Source organism: Carex rostrata, chromosome 14, assembly GCF_964058835.1.
Source record: "Carex rostrata chromosome 14, lpCarRost1.2, whole genome shotgun sequence".
NCBI lineage: Eukaryota > Viridiplantae > Streptophyta > Magnoliopsida > Poales > Cyperaceae > Carex > Carex rostrata.
In genome coordinates, this window is record NC_135931.1 from 1,151,329 (window position 1) to 1,164,804 (window position 13,476).

General features: G+C 35.0%; 1 long non-coding RNA gene across 1 annotated transcript; it reads right to left on the reverse strand.

The window, feature by feature from the left end:
• Nucleotides 1–980: 980 nt before the first annotated feature.
• Nucleotides 981–4,449, reverse strand: LOC144565728 (uncharacterized). The gene is made up of 3 exons (XR_013514947.1): nucleotides 4,228–4,449; nucleotides 2,396–2,504; nucleotides 981–1,243 (listed from the first exon to the last, which is right to left on the reverse strand). It is a non-coding gene; the product is annotated as an uncharacterized LOC144565728 (long non-coding RNA).
• Between the last annotated feature and the right edge of the window lie 9,027 nt (nucleotides 4,450–13,476).

Sequence of the window (13,476 nt, forward strand, 5' to 3'; positions counted from 1 at the left end):
TACAATTATCAGGCTCATAATAAAAAATGTAAACTTTTGTATAGAAATTTTGAAGCTGTATAAATAAAACGTACATTAACTTCTCCCTTTTATATTATGTAGTTAATATCGAACACCGATAAAATAGTTTATTTTAAGTCGAAATTCAACCTACAAAATATATGACAAAAACTATAAAAATCATTTTTTCCCTACAGATTTTCTGATTTTTTTTTTATCAAATAAGCAATGTATGGACAAGTTCCATCTCATTATGTAAACATAAAGAATCGAAGTATATCATACTAAAGTCATAAATAAAATTATGATTAGATAAATTATTTTGTACTTAGCAAACGCATATTATCTTTACCATTTTATAATTGTGATATGTAAACAAAAAGTTTGCAATATACATTACATGTTTTGTTTTATTATCAATATAAATATGCAACCAACATTAATGATATTATTTTTGTACATTATATAATCAAATATTAAATTAGAAGCGACAGATGTATATCATTTCCATATCAGTTCTAATACAACTGTGCATATTTTATGCATAATTTACAAAATAAAATAAATGGCTGTCAAAACATTCGCAAAACATATCCAATAGTTGACTCATTTTGTTCAGAAAAATAAAGCGAGCATTTTGAAAAAATAAAATCATTACAAATGGAAGTTCGTTAAGAAAAGATATATACATTAAAAAAAGAAAAAAAAAACATTTATATCATTAAGGTCGTGCCAGAGAGGGTAGAGATCCCTTCATTAAAGGAAAGGAACGGCAACGAAGGAGCAGAGAAGAAGAACACGGTCTGCCCACATCGCGATCCCGCTTCAGAGGAAGGTAATCGAAGAGGGAATGAGAGGAATGCGTTACTGTCACACCCCAAACCAAGAATTCTGGATTAAGATGTGATCAACCTCGCCTCGTGCTTAATTAATCATTAAGCACGCAAGGCTAACCATAAATAATAAATCAAACAGCAGCGGAAGCAAAAATAATATAAATATCAAGCATCAGTCACATAGCAAATAAATAAACATACACATACATAACATATAATTCGATCCATCTCGGATCCAAATAACACCATCTATAGAAGGGGATACATGATCTATCGAGCTCGTATATATAACACAGGAAATACGAGACTCGTAAACCTGATCAAAAGTCTAACTCTAGCTAATCAAACGGTGGGGCCATCGGGGACAACTCTTGACAACTCCTGCTGCGGATCGCCAGATGCTGTACCTAAAACCCACGAAACAACTTGTGGGTGAGCGACGAATCGCCCAGTATGTGACCCAGAATTATCCCCTCAGGGATCCTCTACGGTCAAAGCACTTTTATTTATAAAATGAATGCAATTAAAAATATGCACATGTGTGAACTTATATTAATAGCTAATAGAATTTGCAATACTTTTGAATGATGCCATGATGCGATTATTCTATTATGCCAACATGCGAAATAAACCCAAAATAAAATCAAGGTGTAATATCGGATATAAATCAAGTCGGAATCCAGTACTCCTTGCACTGTGTGCCCAAATACAATAATAATAATATGGATAAAGAAATCACCCCGTGCCGTGCCAATAGGATCAAAAAGATCCAAACAATATAATCCAAGGACTGTGATCAGAGTGCAATGATACACGTTGCCTAGTGACATCGAGCATTGCTCCACAAGATAATAGCACACTAGCCGATGGTTATATCAAATCCAATGTGTCATCTCGCCTAACGATTCGTCACCCAAACATATCCAATAGGAGAAATCATACAATGCAGGTCGTAAAAAGTTAATCTCCTTCCTCATGAGCAGAAGAGAACTCTACCGTCTGGCCAGTCCAATAGGTACACCACGCATGATTCCACAAGGCTCGAGACCGGCTGAGACCGGCTGAGTCCGGCTATGAGTCCGGCTATGAGTCCGGTCATTGGGTCCGGCTTGAGCCCGGCACAACCGTAGGCTCCCGTTGACCCCCGTTGACTCCCGTAGACTCCCGTAGCTCCCGTAGGCTCCCGTAGCTCGACCTTGGAATCCCGTTCTAGGCAAAGTAGCTCCTAATGTAGGGAGGGAACAAATCCCGAATCGTATCGTGCCACAGAACTCGCATGCGTATGCACGTAATAATAATATAGTCTTTTACGAGAAGAAGACAGCTAATAGCCTAATATTCTAATAAGATACATATATAATATTATTTAATTACTCTACTCTTAAAATACAGTAAATTCGAGTTTTTCAGGGTTCATGCAATTCTACCTACAGTGCAGAAAGGATAAACATGCTCTACAGTTTTAAGGCAACTACTTAAAAATAAAGTGCGGATGTCAGGTCAGATGGATCGACTGGTAAGAGTACGCCCACGAAAAGAATAATTCAGATATCCCACACCTGTAGGGCTGGAGTCTCTGTCGCTAATAATCAACGTGCTCCGCGTATGCTCCGAACTGCGGGTCAGTCGGATCGATCCACGGATCAGACTCGTACGGAGTCGACTGATCTGAAATCACGAAATTACACTAATTAAAATCTACGCTAAATTATTCTAACCCTCGCCCCAGTTAATATGTAAATTAAATTATCAATTATTTCGATTTTATAAAGGTTATCGATTCAGTCAGCCCGACTGAACCAGTTAGTCGGATATTAATTATTTACTTTGATTTAAATTATCCAAATTTTAATTCTAAATAATTTATAGTTTTAATAATTTAATTTGAAGATAAGTTGCTTATAAAAAAAAAATTCTAAAGTCGAAATATTCGTAAAATTATTATTCGTGAGTTACATAAATCTTTTACATGTTCTTACCTAATTAGTATATCCTAATTACTTAGCTATTTGCTTTATTCTAACTTAACTATAATTATTCTAACCAATTGAATTGCATTTTCGAAGAATTAATTTATTATTAAAAATTCCTAATATTACTATTCTTATAAAAGTGCATAACTTATGTAATTATTACTAAACTAATAAGTATTATAATATGTCTTTAGTTATAGTAAAATTTAGATACGTAAACTTGTTTTACGAAAATTTTAGAAAAGAAATGTTTACCTACTTTACGTGTTTTGCTAATTATTTCTAAGTCGAGCAGTTCGTTATTTTATAACTAATCTAATTCTACGTATAATTAGTCGTTTCGAATCTAAGTCAGACATAATATTTTTCTGTTACTAATTAATCGTCATTTATTAATTAGCAATGAGTTTTCGTACAAGTTTGAAAATGTTTAAAAGGAATGTTTTAATTTTAAAAACCTCTTATGAAACTTTTATTTTTATTTTAATGTGTTGGGTGTTTTAGTTGGGTTTGTTTCGGGATCATACAGGTGTCCAATCGGGTTATTATAGTATCTGCTCAAATTATGTTATGAGTCATCATCGAGGCATCAGACCCTGGACGGTATAATCATTTCCCGAGCTAGTTAAAGTTTACGTAAGCATTCGATTTTAATTCGATTCCTCATAAAACTTAAACTTAAAAAGCCACGTTTTAAATCCGACAATTACGCTTTTTGGAAAAATTCCAAATACCATAATTATTAATAAAGCCAAGCCCACATTCTTTTATTTAATTTCTGCATAGGCCCATAAAGAAAGCCCAAGCTTTCCTCAATTTATTAATAACTTGATTTCGGCCCAGCAGAAACCATAGGCCCATAAGGCCCCCTTTTATTATTTGTTTTACAAGGGCCCAATTCCAATTTCATACATATTTTCAAAACAATCCCTTCTTAAATTTCAATTATCACAAGGACCTACATTATGCGTAAACAACCCCCACAATTCAGAACATCACGAAAGGGGTCCCTGTCAGATCAATATTGGTTACCAGTAATTACACTAGGTCTGTACCGACTGGTACCAGTACCAGAACTCAAGCAAAATAGCACAACCAGGCTGCACGGAACAGAGGTCAAACAGCACCAGATAGGGAAAACAACAAGCAACCAGCATCACAGCAGATAGGAAAAAAACAGAACTGGTACGATTCAGTACCAGTTACCAATCAATACAACAATGCAGGGGGGGTAAGTGCATCATACAACAATTCACAAGGGTAGTAGCAAAGCACAAGCCAAGCAACATAACACACTGACAAGGTAGCAGCAAGGCGTAAATTAACACAGCCCCCAGGTCAAAACTTTGCCGAGAAAATCAACAACTCGAGCAAAGGGCCAAAAATCCGATCACATAAACGAGTGTTTTAGAGTTTACCCGATTGAGCTAGCACGAGATGGATTGGGAAAAGAACAGCCGGCTCCAAGCGAATACCAGAACAGCACCGGGCCAACACCAGCACGGCACCAAGCAAGCGCCAGTCAGAACAGTCACAACAATCACCAAGCAAAGGAAATCAGAGCACACCGAGACAATGGAATCAGCGAGCACCAAGACAGTCACTACTTAGCACCGAAATTTTCACACTAGAACAACCAATTCAGAGGGAAAACATAAATTTATAGAGGGAGATGCAAGTTTTTCTCAACACATGAGACAAGGCACAGGGGCATCACTATCAATGGCAAAAAAAACAAAGGGAAAAATCAGAGAGAGAGCTGAGAGGGGAATTTATAGCAACTCACACCATTTCGTACACGAGGGGACGGGTCAGTCTTGCAGGGACAACCATCTGACAGCCGTGCTGCCGAGGTCATCGCCCACGAGGGTGAAACGATGGGAGCAGGTGGAGAATGAAGAAAATCGCGACCACTCGAACCAAAGGCGGGATTTTTCCCTCCTCTTTTTCGTCTCCATGAAACGAAATGGAAAGAGAGAGAGCAACGGGAGGGGGCCCGTAAGTCAGCGGAAGAGGAGATGGGTGGGCCTAGGGTTTCAGTGAAACAAAGAGGAAGAGGCAGGGGCGCCTCTGTCTTGCGCGAAAGGGAGAAGAAGGGGAACGGGAGGGGAGAAAAGAGAGAAAGAGAAAGGTCTGTGGGGGTGGGGTCCGTTGTCAGTGGAAGAAAGAAGAAAAGGAGAGAAACGGAGGCAGGAGTGATATGTGCATGGATCCGAAATTTTTATTCAATTTGATTAAATCTTAGTTTCAATTGGATTCAAAAACAAGGCATGGGATTAAGTCAAGATTCGTGCTAGATTTAATCCAAAGGTCCAAACGAATTCAGAATTTCAATATGAATTTATTTAATTCAACATCAAGGGTTTAGATAACTTCAAATGCAGTGCTATGAAGAGATCCAAGGGTTACAACAATCTAACAATAAAATGGGGTTTCTAATGAATATGATTGGATATAATAATTGGATTCTAATGAAAATTGGTTTGGGAAAATTTGTTATAATACTCATTTATGCATATAAAAATCTAATTTGGCTATATAATTTATTATGAACGAGATTTGTAGCTTTTAAAGTTTTGTTTGCGTGAAAACTCATATCCTTGTACATTTAATTAAATCCTGATTGATTTATCTATTTACACAATCTTGTTGTTTATTTTCAAAGTTTCATAAATTATATATATGTATATATCTCAAGGTTTCTAGTTTATATTTTAATTTGATAAATAAAATAGAATAAAATAAATTATTTGAGTAAAACTTTTAGATTAGTATAATTAATCATGTTTTAAATTTATGGGATATAACAGTTACTGTGATGAGGGGAAACCGTTGTGCAAAATTCTGAAATTCGTAACCCCAAATCAAAGTGTAGAGTTTACTGTAGCGAGGGGAACCGCGATCGGGCTCTTCCTTCCCCTTCCTCCCTGCGTTGCGTTTGCAGAGCACAACCTTAACCCCCTTCTCCCCTCCACCTCTCCCACCTTTTCTTGCCGTGCAAATGCTTCCGCCTAGGGTTCGGGTTTTTCTTCTCCTCTTCAATATTGGAAGAGATTGGAAATGTTTCACCTAGAATTCGGATCTGGTTGTCACTCCTTTGCTCTGCCTCGATGCTCATCTGCTCCGTCTAGATGATAGTTTAGTATTATTTTCTTTTGTCTTGTTGATGATGTTGTGGTTTACATCTCCTTCTCGATGCTGCTTCTCTTCTTTCTTCTCATCTTCCTTTCTTCTTTCTTTCCGGCTTCTCCTTTCTTCTTTTCTCCTTCTTATTGATTTTGCTTTTCTTCTTCTATCTTTTTCTCCTTTCTTCTTTCTTCTTTCTTTCCGGCTTCTCCTTCCTTCTTTTCTCCTTCTTATTTATTCCGCTTTTCTTCTTCTTTCTTTTTCCTTCTTCTTTCTTTCCTATTTTCTCATTTTCTTTTATTTTTTTTTGTTTCCTCATTTTTCTTTTTACGTTTTTTCTTTTCTTTTGACAATAAAAAAGGAAAATTGACTGTCATCTGTGGACACCCTTATCTTGCTTTCGTGTTGAGGGTAAGGATGATAAAAGGATTACTAGGTCTCCATCCAGTGTTTTAAAATGCGGCCGCATATGCGTATGCGATCGGCAGTCGTGCTCAGAATACTCATGCGGTTTTTCCATGCGGTCCGAATATGCGGTCATGCGGATTAAAAATGCGGCCATGCAGTCTGAATATGCGGTCATGCGGTCTGAATATGCGGCCATACAGTTTTTTCATGCGGTTTTGATAATTTGATTGTATTTTAATTAAAATTTATATTAAAAAAATCAAAAAATTATTGTTGGTTATGTTAATATGTGAAAATAAATTCAAATATATGAATATGAATATATATATATATATATAGAGAGTACGGCTAACGCGCTTCCTCTAGCATATGGGCCGAAATGCTTCTGGTGAAAAGTTGAAATTTCAAAATTCAAAAAGTCGATCTGAACCGTTCATCTTCTTCTCCATATTAATATCTGCTTAGAGACCAAATTTTACATTTTTCTGAATTTTTTTACTATTTATTAAGCCATTTTCAAAATCACTGATCCAACGGTGGCTTACCAAACAGTAAAAATCAGAAGCTACCGTTGGATCAGCGATTTTCAAAATGGCTTAATAAATAGTAAAAAATTTCAGAAAAATGTAAAATTTGGTCTCCAAGCAGATATTAATATGGAGAAGAAGATGAACGGTTCAGATCGACTTTTTGGATTTTGAAATTTCAACTTTTCACCAGAAGCATTTCGGCCCATATGCTAGAGGAAGCGCGTTAGCCGTACTATATATATATATATATATATATATATATATATAGAGGTAGTCTACGGTGAGTTGCGAAGTAAAACGCGTTTCTACTTCACGCTGTATTTTTATTTTGAAAGTCCAAATTACCGATCCGAACCGTTAGATATTTAATCCATATTGAAATGTGCTTGGAGACCAAATTTTACATTTTTTGGAATTTGTTTACTATTTATTAAGCATTTTTAAAAATTGTTGTTTTGCTGTGAACAGTAAAAAACAGTAAAATTTTCTGGACCATTGTTCGCACAAAAGTATGCTACAAAGTTTCAGGTACAGCTAGCTGTATCAGTTTAAACCTTGAATCTACTCTCGTCTAAGATTGCAAGTGCACAATCCTATCCGTATAGTATAATAAGGTATCGATCCTCAGGGACGGTATAATTCGACTCTAAATTCTTACTAATCTGAGTTAGGTACTAGAAGTGTGAAAAGTTGGGTTTGGTTTGTTTATATTTCCTAATTTCAAGTGACAATTCAATTAACAGTAAATGAAAGCAATTAAAGGTTTTAGTTTTGAACAATGATAAAAGGCGCTCCCAGGGTTTCAGGTTTCATCCCAAACTTTGCCCTCTCTGGACCTATCATCCGACTCGCATCATCTCTGATGCGACCCGTTTGATGCGACTCGCATCATTTCTGATGAGGGTCGCATGGTCCTCGAGCAGAGCTGACATGTGTTCATATCTAAGTTGATTTCTTGTGCGAGGCTTCAACCTGTAACTCTCACCTACTGGTATCTGACCTAAATTGATTGTCTGGTTTGCTAGAAGTATCAACAACCTTTCGATAATGGAAAGTTCACCTCTCGGCTACTATTGATCTTAGATCTACTTCAAATACTCAATCACAATTGCAAGAAACATCAAGGTCAAATTACTAGAAGAGATGCTATAGACATCTAACAGTAGACAATCAAGAATCAATCAAGCAATCAAAATCAAGCAATCAATGAATACTCAAACAAAGAATCACACAAGTTCAAACTTAGATCAAAACAACATGCAACTCAAAGACAAAGTTTAGAGACTACATCCTAACCCTAGGAACTAAAGATCTACTCAAACATGATAAAAGAAAGCATAAAAGAGAGGAGAAGAGAAGATATCATGATGAAGCTCGAAGATCCAAGGTGGATTGGAGAGGATCTTGCAATCTTCTCTTCTTCTCCAAGCGATCTCCAATCTCTCTCTTCTTTCTTGATCAGCACTCCAATTCTTGAGGTTTTGAATCTTCAAATTCGGAACTCCCTCCCTGGTAGCAGGGGTGGTCTATTTATAGACATTTCAAAACGAGTGCTTCAATTCTGGGCCTTAATTGGGCCTTTGCTGTCTGCTCTGGAAGCTCGCGAAGCGACCAGCGTCAGGTCTGATGCTACCCGCATCGACTCTGATGAGGGTCGCGTCAGATGTGATGAGGGTCGCGTGCAGAGTCTCAGAATTCAGTAACTTCCCTGATTTCTCCCGTTTTCTGCAAAATAAGAATGAAATCGCAGCAGTACCACATTCTACGGATATTCAATGTAAAATACGCGATTTGGTGGTTTAAAACGCATATTTTGGTACAAGAATTGGTTGGAACAATAGATCAAATATGGAGATATCAACCATCAAATCAGCGACTTTCAAAATTGCTTAATAAATAGTAAACAAATTCCAAAAAATGTAAAAAATGTAAAATTTGGTCTCCAAGCACATTTCAATATGAAGAACAAGATGAACGGTTCGGATCGACGTTTTGAACTTTAAAATCGCAAAATATGAGCGTAAAGTAAAATAGTCGCTTTACTTCGCAACTCACCGTAGCCTAGCTCTCTCTCTCTCTCTCTCTCTCTCTATATATATATATATATATAGATGGGCTATGGTGCATTGCAATGCATGAACCCTTTTGTGCATTGCACTATAAATCATGGATTTAAAGTCCAAACGACCAATCCGAACTGTTCATCTTGTTCTTCATATTAATATGTGTTTGGGGACCAAATTTTACATTTTTTGGAATTTTTTTACTATTTATTAAGCAATTTTTAAAATCGCTGATCTGATGGTCCAGAAAATTTTACTGTTTTTTACTGTTCACAGCAAAACAGCAATTTTCAAAAATGCTTAATAAATAGTAAAAAAATTCCAAAAAATATAAAATTTGGTCTCCAAGCACATTTCAATATGGATTAAACATCTAACGGTTCGGATCGGTCGTTTGGACTTTAAATCCGTGATTATAGTGCAATGCATAAGGGGGTTCATGCATTGCAATGCACCATAGCCCATCTCTCTCTATATATATATATAGAGTACGGCTAACGCGCTTCCTCTAGCATATGGGCCGAAATGCTTCCGGTGGAAAGTTGAAATTTCAAAATCCAAAAAGTCGATCTGAACCGTTCATCTTCTTCTCCATATTAATATCTGCTTGGAGACCAAATTTTACATTTTTCTGAAATTTTTTACTATTTATTAAGCCACTTTGAAAATTGCTGATCCAACGGTGGCTTACCAAACAGTAAAAATCAGAAGCTACCGTTGGATCAGCGATTTTCAAAATGGCTTAATAAATAGTAAAAAATTTCAGAAAAATATAAAATTTGGTCTCCAAGTAGATATTAATATGGAGAAGAAGATGAACGGTTCAGATCGACTTTTTGGATTTTGAAATTTCAACTTTCCACCGGAAGCATTTCGACCTATATACTAGAGGAAGCGCGTTAGCCGTACTCTATATATATATACGTGAATTTTTATTTTAAAATCCGCATATGCGTCCGCATACCACATATGCGGTATGCAGTGGCCTTCCGCATGCATGAACAAAACCGCATTTTAAAACAGTCTCCATCTGAGCATGACGAACTAACAACTCAATATCAGCATGTACAAGTTTTTTTGTTTATGTTTTTCTCGCTTGTTTATGTCATAGGGGGTCTAGTTGTAGTATATATGTACAAGTGTTGTAAATACGGTATGCAATCGTTGAACATATGTGATATCACTAAGCGATTAATCGGTTTGCGACTGATTAATCAGAATTATGCAAACGATTAATTGTTTTTATTAAAATTATGTGTATATATTCATAATTTATTTAACTCATCAAACTTATCAAATAAACTTAATTTAACTTAGTTTTATTATTAGGACATGACACTACACACTTTACATGCGTAAGTAACACATTTATTTAATGAAAAATAAATTCGAGAATTATATTTTTCAAGTACTAATAACATATTATGTGAAAGAAATAAGACATTCCAACATAAAATTACTAAATTTAGTTTATGATAACAACTTAATTTTATATATGAACATGTCGTACTAATTGAAAAAATTACATCAGTAGGTAAAAAAAAAATGAAATATAAATAATAGAATAATTATTCAATTTCAAAGTAAGAAGAAAAAATAAAAATAACAGATGCATATTCAAGCACAAATAAAGCTACAATACAAGATTTATAAAACTTATTATCACACACAGTTAATGAAAAAACAAAACAATGTAAAAATAAATATTCTCTGGAATAAACGGGTGATTACGGAAATAAATAAAATTGAGAATAATCGGCCGATTAATCAGGAAAATCCGTTAATAAGCTTTCATTTAATGTATTCATAACGATTTGACTACCATTAACAATTAAATGGGTGTTTAATTGACCGTTAAAACTGTTTTTTACAACACTGATATGTACTAGTCTGAGTTGATGTATATCGGTACGAGATGATAGGTTTACTGATATGCATTAGTATGCAATCTTAGCACGTATCAGTTGCTATATTTTTTTTGTTGTACGAATGTTCATTACTACAAAAAATATTTTTGCCATCGCCCATTTACTATCGAATGTGCTTCCGCACAGATGGTGTACATCACGAGTGGCAACGCTGTAATTACTTTGAACTTTTTATCATCTGTTATGAAAAAAAAAAAAACAGATGGCGTTGATAGACCCCCTCTTTTGCCATCGGTTAACTTTTGTCCAACCGTTGGTAAAGACTAACACTACACCATCGGTTGAGATAACCAACCGATGGTGTTGATGCATATATATTTGCCAACGGTTTTCTATATGAGCAGTTAGTATTGGCTAAATCAATACCAACTGTTTATTGAATTGAACAGATGCATGTACGTCCATTGATAAATCAAGACAACACATCAAATTTTAAGGGCTTGAGTTCAAATTTTATTTGATTCGTACTCTATTTATTTATTGAGTGAAATTTTTACCATATTTGCCTAAACCTTATACTCAACGCCTTTGGAGGAAAGAACATTCTCTGACTTGAAATTTGATTCAAGCAAGTGGTTGTAGTTTCTCACAAAATTTCATTATCAGAATATGTGAGTAGCTGATCCTTAAATCAAATTCTCTGACTTGCCAAAGGAGGTTGATGCCAACTGGCTATGTTTGGTATCAATCAATTGGTTAATAGGTTAATACATTGCTTACATATTGAATTTACTTGTCCTTATTTGTTTTCTTGAACGATTCCACCAAAAAATTAGCTATTGAAGTAGAACTACCTGACATGAAGCTTGACACTGAGTTAGAGTCCTTGAGAAAAAAAATTGCAGCTGTAAGTCACCTACTTATAATCTATACATTATTCTTGCTCTAGGATATCCTTCAACAAGTCAAGTTGAACATAATAAAAGACACTATAAGATAAAAGGCAATTTACATATTCTCCTATGATGTACATGAAAAATTGCAAAAAGGACTCTACACTATATGAAATTGCTTATTTTTCTCTATTCTTGGTGAAACTTTTGCTTAACTGTGCTAAATGTAATTAAATTCATAAACAAGATCACAGTGAAGGTCCAATCTGCACAAATCCTTTTACTTGCCTTCAAGCCTCAGATTTGGATTTATTATTTTTTATAAATTAATGAATAAAATTTTCAAATTCTTAACGGAGCTTTTGGTAAATACGTGTTGATGCAGTATAGTATGCATGCTACCTGTTGGTTACACAACCTTTAAATGAAGAACAGAGGGGCCTATTTGCAAATATCACATGGTGTATATGCCGAGCGAGAAACAACTGCATTTATAATGCAAAAACCCCATAACCACATAATTCAAATTGGAACCTGATTACCTCAACCTGTAAAGTCATGTGATTTAGTGGTATGCACTATCTTACTTTTTCGATCAACATGTAACTCTGATATACAACTCTTTCATCTGTAGATATTCTAAAAGAAATACCAGAACTCCAATCAGAAATTGTCAAACATGAGAAGTAAGAGCAGTACTATTGGAGCAAATACTCAGTTGGAGAAAACCCCATAGCACTGGCGCACTAATGCTATGCTAGTGCTAATCTCTAAGAGCATTTTGGGCACAAGGTTTCTCAATTATTTTGAATTTTTTTTCTGTTGCATTCTCGTTTTGTTTGAATATTTTTTGTAGAAGCAAATTTGATTAATATACTAACAACATTTCTTTGCTTATCTGTAGTCAAATTATATGAATAAAAATATTAAGGGCAATTTGGTCTTCTCATACCTCCTGAGAACTATCTAGTTGTGACGGTAAGATTTAAATTGCCGAGTAAACTTTGAATTGGTTGACATATTCTTGTTCTTATAAAGACAAGTAGATTGGAACTATGCTATTGATGACAAATTTGTGATTCAAAATGGTGTAAGCATCACTAAGTTTTACATTTGACCATTCTCTTTTCCCTTTCATTTATTTTCAGAAATATGGAAATATTTGCTTGGGGATTCTCAATGGATCAGAGGTTGGGGTGAAGAATTTTAGTATTATTGAAGGTATAAAGTTTTCCTTTGTAATATTATTCATTATGAAATATTTCTTAAAGGAGAAATTAATTATAATCATGTTGAGTTGTTATCTCTTTTTGTTTAGTTATAGGTTGCAAGATAGAGAAGCATTTTTCTTTAAGTCAAGTAAATATTTTCTTCTTCTTGTTCTTACTATCCTTTTAATTTAAATACAACTTCATTCCATGGCATGCATTTTCTTCTTTTAGTTTTGTGTGATACCAGAAAATGAGATCAATTTTGTACATACTTTCATGTTTCATGTATGCTTAGGGGAGGGGAGGAGAGGGGAAGAAGGGGTTGGAGGTATTTTTCAACCTTCTACAATTGATATTGATGAGATCCATCTGTCAATTTTGTGGTTAGGTTGCAGTGTAACCAGGGAGTTGATGAGACAAGCAATTGGTCGAATTTCAGACAGAAATAGAATATGCACAAAAGATTTGTTAGTTTGTTCGAGATTTGTTATTATGTCATTCGATGGAAGACCATGCCGAGAGCACAACAGAAAAACTATACACTTGAGAGCATATACCAACTATACCA